The 25,043-nt window shown below is 32.9% G+C and overlaps 1 protein-coding gene across 2 annotated transcripts in view; it reads left to right on the top strand.

Annotated features, from left to right (window-relative positions):
• Positions 1 to 593: 593 nt before the first annotated feature.
• LOC140438710 (uncharacterized) overlaps positions 594 to 25,043 on the top strand; it is a 298,866-nt gene continuing 274,416 nt past the window's right edge. For both annotated transcript variants that reach the window (XM_072528359.1, XM_072528357.1), the window contains exon 1: positions 594 to 737. The gene's annotated coding sequence lies outside the window, so the exon portion shown is untranslated. The remainder of the gene's footprint in view (positions 738 to 25,043) is intronic.

The following is a 25,043-nucleotide window of genomic DNA, read 5'->3' as shown; positions in this document are numbered from 1 at the left end:
GATTATTTGTTCTTATCAGATATTTTTTTTGTTTGTATATTCGCAATTGTCCTTTCTAGCCTGAAATAACTTTTTTTATTTGATATTACAATATGTTGTTAACCTTAGCTGTATTTTTTTTATTTTATGTTTTGGAAAGTCATATTTTAAATACAATTTTTCAATTTCAATGGTCCATATTTAAAAGAACATCTGTTTAAGCCTGTATTTAGTCTTTTTTGACTTTTCAAACACTTTAATATACCGTTTATAAGTTAAAAAATTAACAATTTTTACGCCTTCAATGTTTAACTGAAAGCCCAAATAGAAAATTCTGGTTTTACCTGAAATTACATTAAAGCATGTAAACAATTTTACACTTTTAACCAACAATACTCTTTTACCAAAGAGATTTAATCATTTCTTTCATAAAAAATTCCCAAAATCTAACAAAACGCTCACTGTACCTCCGAAATATCATCTGCTAATAACATAATTGTCGGTGGCGGCAATAACACCCGCGAAGAACTTGTTGCGAGAGGCGGCGGTTTCGTGCCGCCTCCTGGACGACCGCCTCTAGCGCCGGCGTGCCATCCCCGAGCGGCACGTCGTATAAAAGGGTTTGCAAGAACTCTCCAACAGTCTCGAGGTACTCCAACGTTGTTGTTTCAACAGGTGAATCGCATACAGAGTGTCCACTAACTGCGGCTGGCTCTTCGATAGCGTGGGGCCCGTGCTCGAGGATATCGAGGAAAATCGTAAGTTTTAAAAAAAATTTTTTTAAATGTACACAAATCCCCAATATTTTTGGAAAATATTTTCTTTAATAGAGAATAAATTATATTTGATATAATTCTATTTCATAATTATTAATTATTAATTTTTAGACTGTAAAACTATACATTTTATTTAAAATTTCTTCTTTTCATTTCTTAAACTAGTCTTCTGAGTTTTCTGTCGTTAATAGATTCATTTGTCTTCATTTATTTGGTAAATTCTTTCATCGTCTTGAGTTTGCTTATCTATTTTTTATACTCTGTATTTTATCAACATTTTATTCGCCACCGTGTGACCCCTTTTACGCTTCTTTAATCTATATGTTTCTTGTTCGACTTTTCTTTAATTCTTTATTCTCAGATCTTGTTGTGTCTCGTCTATCACTAGCTTATTTTTTGTCATTCATTTAGTTTCAGTGGTAACTACTTTTATAAAGTTATATATCAGTTATACCCAAATTATCACATACTCAATTTTCCTAAACCAATATATCGTTGGGTGACAATGAACTTTTTAATTAATTATCCTTTTTCCTTATCCAATACAGAAAAACGTATCTGGCACGTACTGACTTTTTATCTACGTTTTTCAGCATTTTCAATAAATAAAAATGTGTAAATTTTTTATTAAAGCTTTGTAAACAATATTTCTCAAATTTTTCTGTTTGTTGGCGTCTTTCATTTTTTTTTCTTCCAAATCATGTCTCACATTTTCGTTGGTTTTTCCGTTCATCATTTTTTATTTTTTCTCTTTTACATTTTTCTGCTGACTTGATTTTAAATTTTTTATCTGATTTTGAAAACTTATTAACAGTTCCTGCTTTCGACTTAAACCTTTTATTTCTTATTTTTTGCCTTCCTTCCCTGTCATTTAGAAAGTATATTTCTAATGAATAGAGCTCGCAAAATATGAACTTAAAAAACCCTAAAATATGCATGGAAATATTCACAACAAAAAACAGTTGAAATATGCACTAAAATATGCTTTTATGCATATAATAGTAGTATTACTTGTATTGAAGGTATTTAATTTATTTTATGCTAAAGTCACAAAAAATATTTATTGAAATTATTATTATCTACATCATTATATTCGTTTATTCTTTGATTTATCATTATTCATCATCATCATCATTCTATATTATACTATTATTACAGCTAAAATTATATATTATTAAATATTTCTCTAAATTTTCTAGAGAAAAACTATGCCGTCTATCTGATAAGATAATAATTGTTTATATGATTAAAAACTTCTTTCTACTTCACATGAAGTTAAACTAGCAAACTTAAAATATTGTATAAATGAGGGTTATATCTGTAAAATTAAATTATCTTCGCAATTCCTCATCTTAATAATATTATTTATTTGAATTATTTTTTAATATTCCCCATTTTTCTTTAACACTGCGCAGAATTTTTGATACTTCGTTGGTTTCCCCAAGGTGTTTAATTTTTTCATTTATTGAAATGATAATTTCAATACTTTGGCCTAATGAAATGTTTCGCTTTTCTAATCTAGTAATTGATTCAGCAATATTTATAAAATTGGTTTGGATATGTGCCAAATTACTTTTTAATAACGGTTTTTTTTTAAAACGTCCACACATTTTTTTTATAGCACCTGAGCTATCTACATCTCAACTACAAATGACGTCTTTAATTCCCTCAAAATGAGCGGTTATAGAATTTACTGAGTTTAACCATGTTTCCCATCTAATTATTACCGCTTCAGGTGGTAAAGGTTCATTAGTTAAACGATCTTTATACGCCAGTACTCGCAGAGGGGCTTTTAAAAACATTTTTTTTATATTGACCATTGGACACTCTGTCCTTACAGTTTCTGCTGCTATATTTAAAGCATATGTTAAATAAATAACGTGTATTAAATTATAATGTAATCAATATCCGGTACTAAACTCCCTCCCGTTTAAACTTCCTATAACCAAATTTGCAATATACCGTTCTTTAACAATTTATAGTCTTCTCGTCAACAGATATCCATATTGGATTATTCCCAATTGTAGTTTTAATGGCTTCAACAGTAAATTGCACGCTGGAATCTACATACTTTTTTCCTAGAGTCGTAGCAGAAGGAACTTGTACAATATCATTATTGAAGTAATGTCAATTTTAGTAATCACAAAGTAATCACTTTTTTAAAAATTTTTGGAATAATGGATTATCCAAATTTGCAATTAGAATATTGCAACCCAATCAGCAAACTGCAGAAGTCCTTATTAAAATTTTGTTGCTAAGAAACTTTCGTTTTATTTGTAGTTATGAGGTGTTAAACGAATTGAGGCTTTTGTGCACGAGATGTATGCGTTGGATTGCCCAAGTATTGATCAACTTGAAACTATTTTTCACATACAATCTGAAAAGTGGAAATAAAAAAGTTTACCAATAAACTCATAGTACTTCACCACTTTAAAATTATTATAATATAATATCCTAATTTAATTGGTTTTCACCTCTATTTAAATTTTATATACAAGATAATAAGACAAAGAGCGATTTCCTTCAGATCAATCAGTCAATTTTAAACAGACGAAAAACATTAATCAAGCACACTACATGTTAAAATTTTGTTAAACTTGTTTCCAGAAGTATCTCCTATATAAACTATTTTTTGATTTTTGTTCGTAGAATTTTTCTTGAAAAATATCAGAGGTTTTAGTAAAATGTCACATTTTTATCGTAAAAAAATAACGTATTAATTTATGATGAAAAAGTCAGTGTCAAAACCATGTTTACACCTTTGCTAAAAATAATTTTAAAATCAGTGCATTAAAATAAATAAGTTTTTCATAATGAATGATAGTCCTATTCTAAAACTTACATATTAACGTACAATTATATGTAGTTTATATTTTTAGAAAAATATTTAAAAATTAAAACAATATTTAAATTAAACATAATACTTACCGGTTTGTTACAAACCGCGCATAATGTACGGTTGTCATCAATGATTTTGAACTCTTTGCTACTTACTTTCATTTTCAAACACTGTTGATAAACACTTAAACACAACTATACTACTCTCCAAAATTAACGCACCACTTAAAATGGACCATGATTTTAAAGTATATTTCTTCTGAACCCTTAATTGGATTTCCATGATTTATTTTTCACATTGCAGGTATATTTCTAGTTAATGACTATATTAATGTTTTTAAAGAAATGTCAACGTTTTACTTATATACAGGGTGTAAAAATAAAGTTGTGTTTTTTCATCTAATTTTGCAACACCCGGTGGAATGTATTAGAAACAAACGCTACATGTTATGAATATTTTAATATCGCTTCATTATTTCTTCACATTTTGGTAAAAAAATCATTACGATACGTTTATTATCAAAAAAGAAAAGTATGTTCAAAGCATTGCGCGATTTTTTACTCTCCAAAATTAACGCCCGACCTCAACTCTACCATAATTATTAAGCTATTTTTCTTGTGTATCCTTGATTGGATTTCAATATTTTTTTTTGCTCATTGCAGACCTATTTCTAAGTAATTACGGTATTATTGTTTTCTGGGAGGTGTCAACATTTCACCCAGATACGGGGTGTAAAAATAAATTTGATTTTTCATCTTATTTTGCAACACCCCGTGGAATTTACTGAAAGAAAATGCTACATCTTAATCTTAATACTTTAAAAAAGTTTCATTTTTTTTCAACATTTTCGTAAAAATATCATCGATATCTTTATTATCAAAAAATAAAAGTACGTTCAAAGTGTAACGTGACTTTATTGAATTGTAAAAATTCAACATTCAATTTCAAGAAATCTGAGCCAAGATGAATGTGTTCAGGCAATTACTTTAGCTGATGTAGGCTTAAGTTATCGTGAAATAGGCTTATTATAGGTTTCAGGTTATAGGAAATAGGTTTCATATTACAATATCACGAGTTATTCAACGTTTTCGAGAAACAAACGACCATACGAAACGGCGTGGATAAGGAAGAGAAAAACTTACAACACTACGACAAGATCAGTTTATCAGGCTTCGTGCTATAGGAAAACGTTTTCTCACAATGAGATATTCACAAATACAAGTGACAAATGTTCATAATATTCAAATTAGTAGAAACACTATATAAAGGCGTCTCGCTGAACAAGATCTGCAACTAAGGATACCAGTCAGAGCTTTAAACGTAAATCATTGTAGAAGTAAATTACAATTTGCCAGAGAGCACCTTGACTGAAATGTTGATGACTGGAAGTACGTGTTGTTCACTGATGAATCGTGGTATTGCTTATATAGCTCAGTGTGAGAGTTAATCGACGACCAAGAGAACGCTTTTCACAGTGTAATATACGACCTATTACTTTATTCAATGGTAGATCTGTAATGGTTTGGGGAGGAATATCTCTTACAGCGCAAACGGACCTTGTTGCTTTACGAAGAGATTTCTTAACAGGTGAAAGGTATATTAGACATTTTGTCTAACCATGTAGTTCCATTTGCTCCTTACATAGGAAATAATTTACTTTCAATGAGAATTTGTGTCTCCTGTCTCTCTTGACGACATAGAAGTTATTGTGAGATAAGTTTGGGATGCAATTTTGTCAAGACCAAATACGCTGCTTGATTTTAAGTATGCCTTGCCGCTGTGAAGAAGTAATTAGATGTAGAGGTGAAAATACTTGTTATTAAGTGTTTTTGGGAAAGGGCAATTGTTAAAGAATATTTAGGTTATATTTTCTTAGGCTTTATTTGTATTAAATGTCAATAAAGTTTATGTAAGTAATGTTTTCTTTGCTTTAAATGTTGATAAAAACTTGTTACATTTAGAGTTCTGTATAATATTTGATAATAGAGATATCGAAATAATTTTTTCACGAAAGTCTTAAGAAAGAACAAATTTAACTCAAAATAATAATAAAATGTAGCATTTATTTCTAATAAATTCCACAGGGTGTTGCAAAAAACGATGAAAAAACACAACTTTATTTTTACACCCCGTATACGGGTAAAACGTTGATATTTTTCAGAAAACATTAATACTTTGATTTACTAGAAATAGACCTATAATATGAAAAAAACATCATCAAAATCTAATCATTCGTTCAGAAGAAAAATAGCTTCAAACTTTTGGTACATTTAAGGTGGTGCGTTAATTTTGGGCATTAGTGTATAATGAACCAAAGAATACACCAAACTGAACTAACTGTAACTACGGACAGAACGACAATTGCATTTTGTCTTTTGCTAATACAAATTCTGGTAATTTGTTATTTGTTAAGCTTTCGGCAAAAACCATATTGATTTATGATTTATGATTTTATTTAATGCCGCCAACCGACTTATTGCGTTTTTCTGGCCATATTGTTATATTATGCTAATACCAATCAGGAGTATTTCCGAGGGATATTTTTACCTACCTCGCAAAATTGTATTACTTGCGTTCTTAGATATTTGTCTATTTTGTGGAATACCTAAAAATATGCACTTTTAATAAATGCATATACACTTAAACAATTTATTCAAAATATGCAAATATGCATTTTGCATATTTCCCAAGCTCTACTAATGAATTACAGTGGCATTTTCTTCTTTCGTTCAATTTGCGTCACTAATAACTTTTTGTAAAAATAAATTATATCAGGGAAAAAAAACTGAATCGTTAATTAGTCTTGTCTAAATTTGTGTATTAAATATTGTATTTCAAGGTTCTTCATTGTCTCCTTTATATTATATTCCTTTATACCGTAATGCTGACTACCAGTTTCTCTATAATTTTTCTATATTCTTCTGAAACTGACATCGCGAGGTGAAGCTTATTAATTAAACCAATGAGTTTTTAAAACATGATTATAAGAATAAATTTTTAGGACCTAAATACAAACGGATCATTAAGCTTTTAAAATAAAATAGAATAGAAGTTATTTAGTCAATATACAAAAATAGTTTTGTATTTGACAAGTCAAAGGAATAGTGACAATTTTTACAAACATACATATAATATTTTTGCGAATTTAAACATTAAAAACAGATATTTAATATTAACAATTTAAGAAACGACAAACACACTAAATAAAAATATACACGCATGAAATATCATCATAATAGGCAAATCACCTAAAAATACTAGTACTATTGTGTAAAAGCTGTACTTAGTTACCCCGTTTTTGAATAGAAAAAATGTTTTAAAAAGTGGGATTTGATTTTAAGCTTAAACGATAATAAGTGAAAGCTTTTTACTTCATCTGGCACAAAGTTATACAAACCAACATCGGTCGAATTTTTTGTGCTCTTTGTCAACCTAAAACGTTGTGCTCTAATAGCATCTCTAGATTAACAGTGTCCCCTATTCGCTCCGTGCGTGACCATGGTAGGGGTGGCCTTGAAACGATGCCAGCGTGCGTAGCGGCGAAATATGACACAATTGGACCCATCTTTTTGCATAAATTTTATCAAAAATGTGTGCAAATACATGTTGCGTATTTAATTGTGCTAATAATAGCAAAAATAGTAAGTGTAGTTTTTATAGGTTCCCAAAGATTACATATAAATTAGAGAAAAGAAAAAGATGGATCCGTGCTATTAATATGAAAAAGTAAATATTACATAACCTCATTTTTATGCAATTGAAATAGGAAATATTTAAATAATTTACCTTAAATGATATTTTATAAGACTTCAAGCTAACTGCAGAGTGCCTGATGACTTTGGCTTTTATATCATAACTTTTTTTTAATGTTTTAACTGTTTTTAATTATATGCTCTTTCACGTGAAAAACTTGATTAGCCAGTACTAGATTTTTTCCTTTCTTTTCCGTTTGGGGTTAAAAAGATATATTATGATGAATTTTGAGAAACCCAGTTTTTAATACTACATTTATTTTGTACGTAAACTGAAAAAATATAATTAACAAGTTAATTATTAATAATTGTCAATTTCGTCTGTATTTAACAATGTCAAACATGTGTCATATGTTTAACCTGAAAATTGGTAGGTCCAAAACTGTCAGATAAAGGCGGTAGGTGTCGAGTCAGTCACGCACGAAGCGAATACTCTGCTCTTGCAAGTATCCTCACAACTCTTTTTTGTAGTTTAAAAATTCGATGTACGTGACAAGAATTACCCCAAACAGTTATTCCTGTACTCTAGATGGTTATGGGATAGTGCAAAATAGCAAATTCTAAGGGTACTTTTAGGAATCATATAAACTAAGTTGCGTATTAAAAATATACTTGCAGCTAGTCTAGAACTTAAGTAATCAGTATGAGCACTCAGACTCAGGCTAAAAAGATTCTTAATAGTTTAACATTATTTCTTAAGATATACTTCCAATCGGAACCAGAAATCAAATTCTGATTTTTCTCTTCATTTAGTTTCTGCCCATTATATAAAAACCAGTTTTTTGCTTTCTGGGTATTACTATTTATTTTAATTTTTAAATTATTCTAATTAATATCAGTATTAATCAGAGTTGTATCATCTGCAAAGCAAACATATTTTATAGGAGAAGTATAGTGAAATAAATCTTTCAGATAAATAAGAAACAAAGTGGGTCCTAATATCGAACCTCGAGGACTCCATACTCAACAGTGTTAAACTCAGAATAGCTGTTATTAAGAAAAACTGCCTGTTTTATATTTGTTGATCTAAATAGATTAAAAGAGTTTTCCCTAATACCGTATTTATGCATTTGTTCCAACAGTAATTCATGCGAAACGCAGTCAAAAGCTTTGGATACGTCCCACAATGTCAAAACACAAAATGACCTCCCTCCAAGCCATCAACTATATCTCTCACAGTTTTCTGTATAGCTAGTATAGTGCTACATTTTTTTTCTAAAGCCATAACAGCGAACTATTTTGTGTTTTTCTAGATATTTTATCAAATGAACATTTAGAATACTTTCAAAAATTTTGCCGAAAATGAGAATGATTGAGATGGGAAAAAAATTTCCAATTTCATCTAAAGCTCCGTTTTGGAACACTGGTAGCACTTTTGTCACTTTTAGTACATCTGGGAAAATCCCTTCAGTAAGGCAATTATTACAAAGTATAATTAAATTGTCAATAATTATATCGATTGTTTCCACAATTATTTTTTTGTTTAAGAAATCATAATTCGTGTAGTGTGAATTTTTCAATCTATGCGAAACATACCTGATTTCAGAATCACTAACAGGTAATAAAAATAAAGAGTTGGAAGGAGAGTGTACATCTTTCAAAAAATCTATGGCTTATTGGTCATAGTAGGTTTTTTTTAATGTGAGTTTTTTTACCAGCTATCCAATGGTTGTACGTAAAAGTCTGTAGCTTGAAAAGTATAGAAGTTATTACAATTGCTTATAAGTAAGAAAGCATACCCCTTTTGCAAACGTTTGTGACCATAAATTATTGTTAAAAAAAAGGCCAGATAAAAGTACCAGTACTTTTTCATCTAGTAACCCCCACCCATGTCTTAAAAGCTTCAGATATCTGCGAAAAATTTTTCGACCTTTTTTTTAACCAGATTGGGCTAAGTACAGACTCGTAAGTTAAAGTTAATTTCATGTAATAAAATGAATTATGCTCAAATAATACTGTAGCACAATCGCAACTCAAACATACTTTCAATACCATATATAAAATATCTAATAACATACCTAAATTATCAGAATAACTGAGATAACGAAGATTAAATTATGAGAATAATTAATTTCTGGTTTTTAACGCAACGTAACAAAACATAATAATTTAATTTAAAAAACTGCATTTTTGTTATGATTGGTACGTCTAGCAGTGCAAAGGCTCGTGTGCAGAAATATTCTGTGGTGTTGTAAATGTAACTTCTTTTTTAGTATGATAATATATCTCTGTATTTTAGGCAGAGATTTTTGCACTTTACAAGAGAAATTAACATAAGGGGTCTCGAACTGAAGTGGATCAATATAATATGCACAGCTAGTCAGCAGCTACGGGATCACTCATAATCTCTAAGTTAGACTCTACCATAGTCTGAGAATGCCGAAAGAAACTTAAAAAAACTTTTTAATCCGAAGACAACATAACTCATTGGGATAATATACCCGGTCAAACACGTGGCAAAATGTGTATTTGACAAATATATGCAAATAAGGCTGAATTACTGCGGAAAATAAGCATAAATCAGCTAACATTGTCACAGACTATTTCATGGAGAATTAAGCTGTAGAATCTATAGCAGCGAACCTGAAACAGTCAACCATATCTTGCATGACCGCAACGCATTAGATCGCAAACACTTTTTGGAGAATACCAAGTGACTCCATAAATAATGATATCCATCTACTAGACGTGTATAATCCAGTGCAGCGTTCCAGGGTCCTAGAATGGGTATCATGAAGGAATAGAAGACGAATATAAAGCCAACTGACTCCAGTACAATGTATAGAAGTCTATATAAAAGCTAGAAGATTTTTATTTTTTTGTCATTTCATTTAAATTCGTCTTAATTGCTCTAAATTTCGGATTTTTTTCTCTGATATTTTTAATAGGTTCATGTCAAGTCTTTTTAAAAATCTCGGTTTAGCCTTGACACTATAAAATTTTTTGGAGGATTATTATCATTATGATGATGGCTTTACAACCCGGCTTGGGTCGCCTCCTCAAGAATTGCTCCTTAGTCGTCCCTATCCATCGCCTTCCTCCGCCAAGCAGGTATTCCCATATTTCTCATGTCTTCATCGATGTTATCAAGGAACCTTGTTCTGGATCTTCCTCTTATTCTCTGACCAACGGGTCTATCAAGGAGCGTTTTTCTGGTTGGGTCATTTTGTTTCATCCACATTATATGCTCTATCCACGTCAGACGTCGAATCTCAATACGTTTTACGATATCTGGTTCCTGGTATATTCTATAAAGTTCGAAGTTGTATCGTGTTCTCCATACTCCATTGTCATTCACTGCTTCATATATTTGCCTTAGTACTTTTCTTTTGAAACATCCTAACATGTTTTCATTACTTTTTGTTACATTACAGGTCTCTGTTAGGACTGGGCGTATTGTTGTTTTTTAGAGTTTTATTTTTGTATTTCTCGATATAATTGTGGATTTAAGGAGGAGATTGAATAGCATCTATACCATACAAAATACAAATTCGTTTACTGGTTCGATGACGTCGTTTTCTATAACAAGTGGTTACATACTTATTATCATATACTTCGTTTTGTTGGTGTTTATTATTAAACCCATTTTTGTAGCTGATCCTTTTAATGCTACATACACCTAACGTACAGCGGTTTTCGTTCTAACGACAATACTAATATCCCAACAATATTGATATTGAACCAATGATTGTGATTTGTGACATACGTATTACTTTTTCCAGAGCAAGATTAAAAAGTATAAAAAAAAAATGATCTCCCTGGCGCAGTCTGTTATTTGTTTTGAAAGATTTACACAGTTCTTCTGAATTCGTGCTCTACATTCAACTTTTTTAAGAGTTAGTTGTGTTAAATTTACTAACTGATTTGGTATTCCTAGCTCTTTCATTGCTTTGAACATTTCTCTTCTATTCACAGAGTCGTGGGCTGCTTTGTTGTCTATAAATATGTAATGTATCAATGCCATATTCCAGTGTTTTTTCCAAAATTTGTTTCAGGGTTGCAATCTGATGAATTGTCGATTTATCACCTCTGAAACCAGCCTGGTATTTTTTTACTATCCGTTCTGCTTATGGTGCCATACGGTGACATAGTACTGTGGAAAATATTTTATACACTGCATTTAAAAGCGTAATTCCTCTGTGGTTAGAGCATTCAAACATATATCTTTGTTTGTGTATGATGCAAAGTATTTGAATTCCAATCATTGGGGAGGGATTTCTGTGTCCATATTTCTTTTATAAGCTGCTGTAATATTATTATGGTATCATATCCACTTTCTTTATATAGTTTAGCTGGGAGATTATCTGTTCCGGGTGATTTGTTTCTGGCTAGTTTTTTAACTTCATTTTTAACTTCAAGAATCGTTGGGGGTTCCTCTTCCCTCTCGTCTGTTCCCCTCACCTCATCTCTTTCGTCTTGCAGATTTTCTTCTTCTTCCTCTATATTAAGTGTCTGGTTAAAGTATTCCACCCATATATTTAATATAACTTTTCTTGTTGTTAATAGGTCGCCATTCTGACTTCTGCATTGTTTTGTGGTTGCCTTGAATTTTTTTCTGTTGATGTTCTTTTTTATAGAATACTCTGAATTCTTTCTCTCTGTTAAGGTTTTCTATATATTTAAGTTCCTCATTTAGGTGGTTTCGTTTTTTTATTTTGTGTGTCCTCTTTTCTTTTCTTCTCTTTGGTAATTCTCTGCCGTTGTTCTAGTTCGTCGGGTAAGCATCTTTCTATAGGCTTCATTTTTTTTGTTGCATTCTTGCATTCATCGTCAAATCAATTATTCTGTTTTCTTGATCTCTATAGCTCTGTGTAGAACTCTTCGATTATTGTTATTATTTCATCTCTGTTTTTAGCTTCTTCTCCAGCTCTGATTTTTAGTTCACGCTCCTTTTCAAAACTTGTATGTCCTTGTTTTGCTCTATTGCTTGTTTAATTTTTTTTCCTTTGTAGTTTCTTATATCTTTTCTTATGGCCTTTGTAATCGTCTTCTTTATTTTATTTAGGGCTTCTTTGCTTATACTGTTATCTGATTTCATCTGTTGCCTTTGGTCTATAAGGGTTTTTGTAAGTTGACTTAGTTTTTCATCCTTTTTATTTGTTAGACAATATTTAGTTTGAGCGTATTACATTGTGTTGACTATTTGTTTGTTTAATATAATGATAACTTTTGTTGTGTCTTTCAATGATTTATCAATATATTTTTTAAATCCTGAATAGTGGTTGGTTTTTTCCATTTCTTTGGTTGTTTCTTATGTCTATTATTTTAAGATTTTCTTTTTTGGACAATATCCGGTATTTTAGCTTTTAAATACCTATGATCACTGCTTGCACTAAACTGGTTGAACACATTTACGTTTTTAGATAATTCTTCTTGTTTCTTAAGTGGTTTTTCTTTTTAAAAAAGTTGTTCGTTTGATAGAGATTGTTTTTCAAATGGAAAGTTAAAAATTGTTTACCTTTATTATTTTTGCCTTTATTTCCAAAATTTCCCAATATTATTTCAGAGAGGTCTTTCTTAGTACCTAGTTTGGCGTTGACATAGCCACCTATTATTAAGAAGTGGCCAGGATTTACCTTGAGTGCACAGGATATTTGATCGTAGAATATTTGGAGTTCTATCCCTATATTGAAACTTTATTACCCCTATATTGAAATCAATATAGAGATTATGAATTTGTATGTTATACTTAAGACATTTTTAAAAACATGTTTATGTGTTAACATATGTATTTGGTCTATAGTTGAATTTTTTTAGTCTGAAACCAGATTGGTATTAAAATATTATTTCATTTGAAAATTGCTTCAGTCGACGGTGGATCATTTGTGATAATATCTTATAGACATTTAAAATTTTTAATGCAATATATTATATAATTTTTTTATTGTAGTATTAATTTTTTTTTTGCCTTTTCTGTACATATGAAATATGATTCCTAATTTTCTATTCTTTGACATGACTTCATATGCGGCAGATTAATTTATAGATTAAGTTATAACGTATGAAAAAACAATTCATTATTATCCACAAGGAAAATTAAATTCCTGTAGCAGGCTATATAACATGAATCAAAAAATTTTTTATTTAAAAAAAATTCTTTACATCCTCCTCCTCCTAAGGGCCTTCTCTGTTGAGGTTGGCGATCAATATGGCAAATTTCTCTCTATTCTGGGCTTGATGAATTAATTCATTTCCTTTTGTGTGGGTCCAATCTCTGATGTTTCGTAGCCAAGATTTTTTCTTTCGTCCTATGCCCCTTTTACCTTCAATCTTGCCTTCTAATATTATTTGGAGCTGCTCAAATTCCCTATGGCGCATTATGTGTCCAAGATATGACGTCTTTCTAATTTTGATAGTATTGACCAGATGAGGGCGTGTGTTCATTGCTCTCAGTACTTCTTCATTCGTAGTTCTACTGGTCCAGCAGCTACCAAACTGAGAGTCACGCAGAGAAGAATGGAGCGGTCCATGTTAGGAATAACTCTGCGAGACAGAATAACCAACGAAGACATCAGGAGAAGAACCGGAGTGACTGACATCATCGAGAAGATAGCCAGACTAAAATGGAGATGGGCAGGACACATAGCCAGAATGACAGATGGGCGATGGGCAAAGAGGTTATTGGAATGAAGGTCAAGGGAAGACAAGAGAAGCGTCGGTCGACCACCTACAAGATGGACTGACGATTTAAGAAGACTCAATAAAAACTGGATGAGAGCGGCGCAAGATAGACGGGGTTGGAAACATGAGGAAGAGGCCTATGTTCAGCAGTGGACTCTTGAGGCTGGATGATGATGAAACCAGAGCTTACTATTTCAATGCGTCTTCTAATTTCTTTTGAGTGGTCTAGTTGACTATTTAGTTCTCTGCCCAGGTATATGAAGCTTTGGGAACTCTGAAGGCTGATACCAATTATTTGTATGTTAGGTGTAACTTGTTAATGGGGGTTTTTGTGGAATACCAGAATTTTGGTTTTGGAAAAGTTAATGTCCAAGCCCAGCCTGTGACTTTCTTCTGATAATATGTTCATCAATATTTTTAGTTGGTCTTCTATTTCTGCTAATACTACGGTGTCATCGGCATATCTTATATTGTTAATGATGATTCCATTGGCTCTGGCACCTTCAGGGCGATCTTCAAGAGAAGCTCTAATTATATGTTCGGCATATTCATTAAATAATAGGGGGATAAAATGCACCCTTGACGCACTCCTCGTTCTATGTTGATGTACTTGGTGTTTCCGTTCTCTGTTCGAGCGCATCCTGTGTGGTTCCAGTATGTATTACTTATGATAGCTATGTCGTGTCCGTTCAACCCTACTTCTTTTAGCACCTCGATCAATTTTCCGTGTTTGATGCGGTCAAAGGCCTTTCTATAATCGACAAAGCACACATACAGCCATTTTTGAACCTCAAGATACTTTTCTGCCATCAGTGTCAATCCCATAATTGCTTCTCTAGTGCCTATACCCTTTCTAAAGCCATATTGAGAACGACTCAGGTATTCTTCACACTTATTTTGAATTCGGTTATAAATTATTCGCATAAAAATCTTAGCGGCATAACTCATTAGGGATACAGTTCGATGGTCTTCACATTTCCTTGCTATTTGTTTTTTAGGAAGAGCTATATATGTGGATGTTAGCTAGTCATACGGTATTATGCCATGTTTATATATAATGTTTTAGAGGGATGATAATTTCCTGACAGCATTATCACTTAGGTGTTTAAAATGTTCGGCTATTATTAGGTCTTGGCCGGGTGCCTTGCTGTTCTTTGAGTCTTTTATTGACTGAAAAACTTCTTCCGTGAGAATGTTTAATTTTTCATCTGTATCTATTTGTGGGGGCTCTTCTGTTCTCTGATCACCAAACAAATCTTTAAGATATTGCTCCCATATTTCTTTCTGTTTTTCAGGGTCCAATTCCATTTGGTTTTTCTTGTTTGTTACAATCGATAAGTGTTTGGGTTTCCATATTCCAGCTACTTCTTTAACCTTTCTGTGTAGTTCTCTATCTTTATGCTTCATATGCAGATCTTCTACCTCTTTACATTTTTCTTTCATCCACTCTTCCTTAGCTACATTTATTTTTTTCTTAATTTCCCTGTTGAGTTCTTTGTATTTTGTTAGGTTTCTTTTTACCATCCGTCTCCTCTCCATAATTTGTAACATTTCGTTTGTTATCCATGGTTTTCTATGTTTACGGTTTTCTTTCTGTATACTTTGGTCTCCTGCCTCTAAGACAGTATTTTTAATTTTCCCCCACATGTCTTCAATGTTTTCTTTTATTGTCTTCTCCTTAGTGGGAGCTATTGTCTTAGACTTTAACTGCGTGTCTACCATGTCTTCATACTTCTGTTGCTGTCCTTGGTTAGCTCTACTCCATGCTATTCTCTGACTGGGTTTAGCCTTGTCTACTCTTTTAAGTTTTGATCGGATGGTTGCGACTACAGGATTGTGGTCTGAATTTATGTCACAGCTTGGGTACATTTTTACATTTAAAATACCATTACGGAACCTTTTGTTAATTGTAATGTAGTCGATTCTTTACATAAGCTTTATATATTGTTCTGAAGCTATTTTCTTGATTTATTTTAAAGTAATTACTGGAAATTTTAAGGGAAATAAGCCACAGTTGAAGATTAAAATAACTTTCTTGACGTTTGTATATTCTAAAAAGACCCTTTCGGGCTACATCAGAGAACGTTTTCAAACTAAGTCCATAAATTAGTGCAGTTGCCAGGTATATACAAGTGAAGTTATTATTTATTTATCATTTAAAGGATTTTACCCACATATATAGTGGCTTCGCTCATGTATACCTGGCAACTACACTGATGATGGACTTACTAGTCAGAAAACGTTCTGACTAGTAAAATATATATACGTTTTATGAAGAAATTTTTTTTAAACAAAAATTTTATTTATTATTGTTGTTACGATTACGTTCGTTCAATTACACATACCTTTAAAAACTTAATATTATACTTTGTGAAACCATTTGCATTTTATTATTCGAAGTCAGTTGCAAAACCAAGGACCTGTGTGCTACAATACAGGGCAGTACTTATAACAACTCAATGAAAATTTAAAAGTATGCCAAAAGAAAAAAAAATAGATTATAGATACAGGGATAGAAAAAGGAAAGTACATAAATATATTAGAGAATTGCCAATAAATTGGAAGAGCTAAAAAATACATGTATATAGAAAATATTTAAAAGTAAGAAATCAACGATTAAAAGAGTTTAACCCTCCATCACTCGCACCGTTAGAAAAAATCTAACATTTTTAAATATTTCGCCATAATTTTCGAAATATTGCTTCTGTGGGGTATTAACAAACAAATGTACTATTACAAATTAATAGTACTTAATTAACAGAACTATTCCTTCGGTAACTCTGGCGAGAAAATGGACCTTTACTCATTGGTGCAAATAATTATTAAAATTTAAATGGTTGCAATAAACAATCAAAAACAATTTATAGGTTTAGGTAAAACTAGGTAAAAACTTACCGCTGGGTCTAATTACCAGGGTTTGCACTACAAAACAACGAACGAAATCAATTTAATATGCGTGCATGGGTTCCCGTGCCGGGTTGCGTCTTTTCTTTTCAACGACTGGTGCTCTTCTTTCGTAAAGGGAAACATTCCACGAGCCCGATGGCGGTACTTATAGGGATCGTAGGAATACAGGGAGGACAAATGTATTGATTAATCTATACAACCATATTTGAATATAAACATTCTCCCCCCTTTAAAGGCCATAAGGTCTTTAAAAAACAAAACGAATTCCAAATACTATCATTACTTAAACAACTAAAACGATAATTAATACAAATAATTCCTATACAAATCTTACACAAATATTCAAAATTTAAACTACAATAAAAAAATTAAAATTAAAATGGTGGTTTCGTCGCGGTTATATTGACAAAAGTCGAACAAAACAAAATTAATAAAAACGTTGTAAAGCGGCCAAAAAAGCTTCGGCGGTCAAATCACTAGCTAATTCAAGATTTAAAGCCTTAGTACCGCAACATACAAATAGACACAAATAGGCCTTTTGAGTTCTAACTCCCCTGTAACGAGACATGGTTATCGAGAACGGTCCACCATAATCTAACCCACAAATCGAAAAGGGTTTAATGGCACCGAGACGAAATTTAGGCAAATTACCCATAGGGGGTTGTAAGTTTTTAGGAGATTGTTTCCAACATCTAATACATTTGGACAATACCGAATTAACGGCTTGTTTAGAAGACATTATCCAAAACCTTTGACTAACCAAAAACTGAGTACTCTTAAATCCAGCATGTAAATACTTCTCATGATAATGACGAACTAGAAGAGTAGTAAGGCGAGATTTTTTGGTAACAAAAACGGGTGTTTTGCTTCATACGATAACGAAGACTGAGATAGACGACCACCTACTCTTAAACACTGAGTACTATCATCTAAAAATACTCCCAACTTACGAAATGGTTTTGGAAAAGAATTTGATTGAAGATGTTCTTCAAAATACTTTTCTTGTGTAAATCTGACAAGAATAATCAACGAGTCTCCTAATTCTACGAAAGTCAAGGGTCCTGACCGTTTCGACCTTTTATAACGAGAGTTGTGCGCGAATCGCAACATAAAAGCCAAAATTATTTGGATCGAGGTAAAAGACGATTTATTTTTCAGCAAACAAGACAGAAAATGTTCCTCACGAGTGGAAACAAACACTAAAGCTTTCTTTATCTCTTCCAAAGAGGATTTTTCCTGCAATGAGGGAGGAACCTCTGGAAAAATTAATGGAATATTATACAAAAACGAAGGACCTGTTAACCAGTCTAATTTTGATAGAAAAGCGGCCGGTAGCATGCCTCGCGAAGGCGCATCGGCTGCATTATTTCGAGATTCGATATAATGCCAAGAATAATTTTGATTATGGGACTGGATATACGAAATGCGATTTGCGACGAAAGTTTTCAATCTCGAGTGGGAGCTTTTAATCCAGTGCAATACGATTTGAGAATCTAACCAAGCATACACATTTTGAAATATTATATGCTTCCACGACTCTAACACAAACGACATAAGTTTTACCAAATGAACAGCAGCTAACAATTCTAATCGAGGTATAGTAATATGTTTTATAGGAGCTACTTTCGATTTGGCACACAGTAAATTAACTTGAACTAGGTTACGAGTATCAATACTACGAATATAAACGACACAAGCATATCCCTTTTCACTAGCATCGGCAAATCCATGAAGCTCTAAGATGGGACATGAGGAAATATTCAAAAAACGAGGAATTTTGAACTGTGAAATAAGAGATAGTTCGCTCTTATATTGTTCCCATACCCGAATTATTTCCGAAGGAGGACGATCATCCCATTTAAGACCGGTTGCCCAAAGTTGTTGGATTAAATGTTTAATAAAAAAGGTAATAGGTGTTAAGTAACCACAAGGATCATAAATTCGAGCTAATTCGGACAAAAACGATCTTTTGGTACAAGGGACGTCTTGCAATTTGACTGAAAATTGAAAGACGTCGGACTGTGCAATCCACTTCAAACCAAGGATTTTTAATGAAGGACCATTTGCTTCTGGATCAAAATTAATGGAGTGAGGATTAATATGGGATTCAGGAAACTGCGACAACAATTTGGGTTCATTCGAACACCATTTCCGTAACTCAAAGCCTCCTAACTTTAACAAAGCGACTAATTCGTCAACTAAAGTTTGTGCTTCTTCGAGAGTCGAAGCACCAAAAACAAAATCATCAATATACGAAGCATGACGAATAAGCGAGACGGCTTTAGGAAAACGAGAGCCTTCGTCTAATGCTAATTGTTGGAGAGTTCTTAAAGCGAGATACGGCGAAGATACTATTCCAAAAGTAACGGTTAATAAACGATATTCCTGAATTTCCTCAGCGCTAGAAAATCTCCATAACACGCGTTGATAATCCGTGTGTTCAGGAGCGACTAAAATATTACGATACATCTGACGAATGTCCGCACACAGCGCAAAACGATTAAGTCTAAAATTCAACAACAGCGAGACTATGTTCTGTTGCAGCTTAGGACCGACCAGTAAATAGTCGTTTAAAGATTTACCGCGACTGGGACTTTTCTGAGACGCATTATATACAACTCGAATTTTACTTGAAACACTATCTGGTTTCACAACGCAATGATGTGGAATATAATACTTTCCCCTTTTCTTTTCGGCATTAGAGACTAACTGCATATGACCTAAATCAAGATACTCCTGCATATGAAAAGAATATTCTTTTTTCAAACTTGGTTGACGAGATAAGCGGCGTTCTAATGATAGCAATCTATTTAAAGCAATATCATAGCTATCTTGCAAACAAGGCGGCGATTCACGAAAAGGCAAAGATACAACATATTTACCCGAGACGTCCCGATTATGCGTTTCCAGATAAATGTTCTCACACAGAACGTCTTCTGGTTCTGAAACTGGCTTTTCCGGTACGTTTTCCAGTTCCCAAAATTTCGTTAACGAAGAATTTAGTGGGTCTTCAATATTTGAAAGGCAAACAAGCGAAGTCGACGAAAGGTTAGGTGTGCTAGTAGGTCCTAACAAAATATAACCAAAAACGGTATTTAGGGCATCTGGTTGTCCCGCTTTACTTTCAATTTTACCTTCTAACAACACCTTAGAAAATATGCTACAACCAATTAACAAATCTATAGATTGACTACAGTTAAATTCGGGATCGGCTAACTTCAAATTTTTAATATAATTCCACGTCGATATGTCAATTTTGGTGCTCGGCAAATCCGAGCAAACCCGATCTGTAATAATAGCCTCCAAGTGAAACACCGGTGACTCCTGATGACGAGGTTGGATAGAAAAACTTATTTGACCTTGATTCAGTTTCGTTTGCATCGAATTGAGTCCGTTAACTTCAAATGAACAAGGAGTTTTAGGCCAACCTAATCTACTGGCAGCTTTACGACTAATGAACGAACTCATTGAACCTGAATCTAGCAGACATCTCAAGGGCTGTTTACACCCCTTACTATCAATCGCGTGAACTAAAACGGTACCGAGCAAGATTTCCTTTTTTGTCTCGTTTTTCTTCCCTACAAAACTAGCAGCACAATGTGATATTTCAGGCGAATTTTGTTCTACTCCCGATGCCCCTGAATTATTAGTATTTTCTGTGGACGACTGATTATTGGAAAGATTTCTATCAAAGTGCAACAAACTATTATGAAGGTGACTATTACATTTACTACATTTAAAGGCCTTTGGACACGACTTGACAGAATGATTAGCCTGATTAAGACACCTAAAACACGAGGAAGATTCTTTACAAAATTGGTATCTTTCTTTTGGAGATTTTTTCAAAAACAACGAGCAATGGTTAAGAAAATGACTTTGTTTACATAAAGCACAACATATTGACGACGAATTTGTAACAAAGGATGAACTACTATTATGCCTTGACTCATTGGAATGTTTATAATTACACTTTGGCTCCGTATAAGTTGGAGCCCTCGACGATTTCTTAGATTCACTTAAGCTACTATTCAAATTATCGTAAGCAATGTACTGAGTTTCAATAAACTCTACCAATTTTTGAAATGACAAGATTTTATTCGATTTATTTTCTAACTCAAATAACTTTACTGAATCCGCGTCTAATTTCGACAAAAGTAAATTAAACATAATAAAATCCCAATGTTCTGTCGGAAGACCTAATGTTTTCAATGCGGCTAAATTTTCTAAAAACGTATCTACTAATTTAGCCAGATTTTTCGAATTAACTACCGATATTTTCTGTACGCCCAAGATCGCATCCCAATGCGCGGTCGCACAACGACGAACATTTGTGTAGCGTTTAACAATTAGATCGTAAGCAATTTGATAATTATCGCTATTTATTGACAAATTACGAATCAAACTAAGTGGAGTCCGTTCTAAACATCCTTTCAAATACTTAAACTTTTCTACGTCTGCTAGGCCTGCGTTATTATGTACAACCGAATTATATAAGTCTAAAAACGAACTAAACTCCTTAAAATCACCCTTAAATTTAGGCAGCTCTATTTTAGGCAAGCGAATATTTGATTGTGGAACTACTACTGATCTAAACGGTTCTGGAGTTTCAAATTGTGGCTCAGATAATTCCGCACTAAATAGTTTTATTTTATAAAATTGTTCCAAAAATAATTCCCGAACATTTTCTTCAACCCTCGTATCCGCGTCTGGTACAGAAAGAATATTACTAATAATATTAGTGTGATGTTTTAAGAACTCTTCGCGAATCGAATCTAAATCCTCTAGTCTAATTTTAAATAAAGGGCGAATAGAAACGTCTGAAAGGGACTTAAAACCTAAATCGAAAATTAACTGAATATCATTTAACGCAGTTTTTCTTAAAAATTTGAGTTTCCTATTCTTTTCTTCAAGTTTTTCCATTTTAAATTTTTAACAAGTTCCAATAATATTACACAAACGAAAGTGTACAAAAATGTGGTCTAAAACCCCGAAATTACCGATTTGTAATTCGATACTTTATTAAAACGACGATAATCCCCTTTTAAAATCCCATATGGTCGACTTTACAAAAAGGTCATAAATTATTCTCGAGCCACGACAAGAGACGCAAACTTAAGATAAGAACCCTCAAAACGATAAAAAATACGACATTCGACGAAACCAACCATTCAAATTTAAATAAAACAAAAATATTTTTTCAACAAATGAGTTTAAATCCGGCTAGATAGGCCAATGTGGGGTATTAACAAACAAATGTACTATTACAAATTAATAGTACTTAATTAACAGAACTATTCCTTCGGTAACTCTGGCGAGAAAATGGACCTTTACTCATTGGTGCAAATAATTATTAAAATTTAAATGGTTGCAATAAACAATCAAAAACAATTTATAGGTTTAGGTAAAACTAGGTAAAAACTTACCGCTGGGTCTAATTACCAGGGTTTGCACTACAAAACAACGAACGAAATCAATTTAATATGCGTGCATGGGTTCCCGTGCCGGGTTGCGTCTTTTCTTTTCAACGACTGGTGCTCTTCTTTCGTAAAGGGAAACATTCCACGAGCCCGATGGCGGTACTTATAGGGATCGTAGGAATACAGGGAGGACAAATGTATTGATTAATCTATACAACCATATTTGAATATAAACAGCTTCTTTTGGGTTCTGCAACCAAGAATACTCTATGAAGACTCGTATAAGACTATGTTAAATAATGGTGGGAGTACCTATTATACCCGATAGAATTGTTGTTAGTTCAAATCTAACACGCGAGCGATCGCGTTCGTCGGAGTGTTAGAAAAAAATCTAACTACGCGAGTGTTGGCGTGTGTTGATTTTTAGAGATATTACTTAAGAAAAGTTATAATATTATCATAAAAGGTAAGATTTTTAGTGAAATACCTATAGATTGTTGAACATCCGTTATTATAAGCGGTATTTTGGTTTATTGCAAGTAAATATGAACAAAAAAATGGAAAACCAGTTACTAAAATGGTATGAAGAGATAGAGAGCGATTTGAAACTACTAGATTCTGATAAGGACTTAAGTGATGTCCGTTCTGAACACAGTATCCACAATACAGATTCTGAGCAGTCCACACAAGATCTGCCCAGTGATCCTGAAGATGCCATGGAAGAGAGCGGCCAAGATGATGGTTATCCAAGATTTTATGGCAAAGATAGAACACCATGGTTGAAACATAAGAAACACACTTCCAAAGGTAAGACCAAAGCTTGTAATATTGTTACGAACTTACCTGGGGCAAAAGCAAAAGCAAAAGGCGTAAAAAAAATTAGAATGCTGGAAATTGTTTTCTTCGTGTGCTATGATCAATAATATTGTAAAAAGAGAATTTTATACTCGCCCTACGGATTGTCCTGCTGTTGACTACGAGGAAACGCAAGCATTTATCGGACTTTTGTTCCTTACTGGGGTAAAGAGAGCGCATCATTTATGTGGCTATATACATAACAGTATATAGCCAATAAGCGAGGGAGATACGGAATCAAGATTTATACCTTGGTGGACGCTAAAACATTTTTCACACAAAATCTCGAAATTTACCCCTGCAAACAACCTGAAGGACCATATCAACTACTCAACGATGCATTTAGTATAGTAAAAAGACTTATACGACCCATTAGTGGAACCGGTCGAAATGTAACTACGGATGATTACTTTTCCTCTGTACCCATAGCCAACTCTTTATTGAACGATCATTGCCTGACAACGATAGATACTTTGCGTAAAAACAAACAAAAGATTCCTGCTGAGTTGATAAACGTAAAAGGAAGACCTTTATGTAGTAGCATGTTTGCATATGGTGACGATGGAAACAAGTGTGTACTTGTATCATATGTGCCAAAAAAAAATAAGAATGTGTAGTACTTTTAACACTACACAGTGATGGTTTCATTGATGAAAACACCAAATAGCATACCATGAAGCCAGAGATTATTACTGACAGAAGTACCTCACAAAAGGCGGAGTGGATGTTGTTGATAAAATGAAGGCAGAAGACTCGGTGACTCGATTTAGCAATCGCTGGCCGTTTACTGTTTTTTGCAGCCCACTAAATATTTCAACTATAAACAGCCAAATAATTTACAACAATAACACTAATATTGTAACATCTCGAAGAAGCTATATTGCGGAGCTTGGCAAGCAACTTTTAATGTCCCATTTTCAACGACGTTTTAGTATCCCAAATCTGCCTTTTCAGTTGAGATTTAGAATCTGAAATATAACCGGAGAAAAGCCATCAGTTTCTCAAGGGGCAACTCCAACTATAGAACCAAGATGTTTTTTTTGTCCTGTAAGCAAGAACAGGTTTACCCAACATTATTGTACTAACTGTAAGTTGCCGATATGTAAAAAACACACTGGTTTAACAAATTTTACTTGCCACCACTGCCTATAAGAGGAAGAAATCTAATTTTATGCGTAATTCTTAATTTTTTTTGAAATAAATCCCCTTATTTGTTTTGTTCTAGGGTAATGTGTATATTTTTTTAGTTTACCTAGTAGTTTTTTTTGCAGTTTTGTTTTAAAAAAATATAAGTTTATCGTTTTTTGTGAGTTGATAGCCAATAAACGTAACCAATAAGTACTAATGACTCATTTATTTGACCTATACCCATACAGGGTGGCGCACCGAAAACAAAACAGATGCATTTACTGGCAGATGATTCCTTTTTAAAAAGAACGCTTGGACCCGTCGATTTTGTTGTCGAGGGGGAAACAAAATTGGCATAAAATCACATTAACATTTGCAGCCCCCTAAGCGGGGATGGCACCATCCCTAAAATCTTAAATGGAAAGGGGGGTCGAATGGTCCATCATTTAAAAGGTCTTTCAACTCCCTTTACAATGATGTAAAATTCATGTACTTCAATTCAGTAGTTTTGGAGATTTATTGATTTAAAGTTTAAATACATCATCGTAAGAGGAGATCAATACATAGCAGCAAAGTTGTTAAAAAATAAAGAATGAACTGACCTGTCAGCCGAGTAAATGTTGAAAATGACCACCATTACTTTCCATGCAATAATAAAGATTTTGCTGAAAACGTTGCCGGACATTTTGCAATATTTGAGGAGTAATTTGATGGCACTCATTCACAATTCTTTGTCGTAAATCTTCTAAGGATGTTGGCTGAGTAGCAT

The sequence above is a fragment of the Diabrotica undecimpunctata genome, chromosome 1 (genome assembly GCF_040954645.1).
Source record: "Diabrotica undecimpunctata isolate CICGRU chromosome 1, icDiaUnde3, whole genome shotgun sequence".
NCBI classification, from domain to species: domain Eukaryota; kingdom Metazoa; phylum Arthropoda; class Insecta; order Coleoptera; family Chrysomelidae; genus Diabrotica; species Diabrotica undecimpunctata.
Note: the sequence above shows the minus strand (reverse complement) of the source record. Positions and strands in the feature narration are given on the sequence as shown.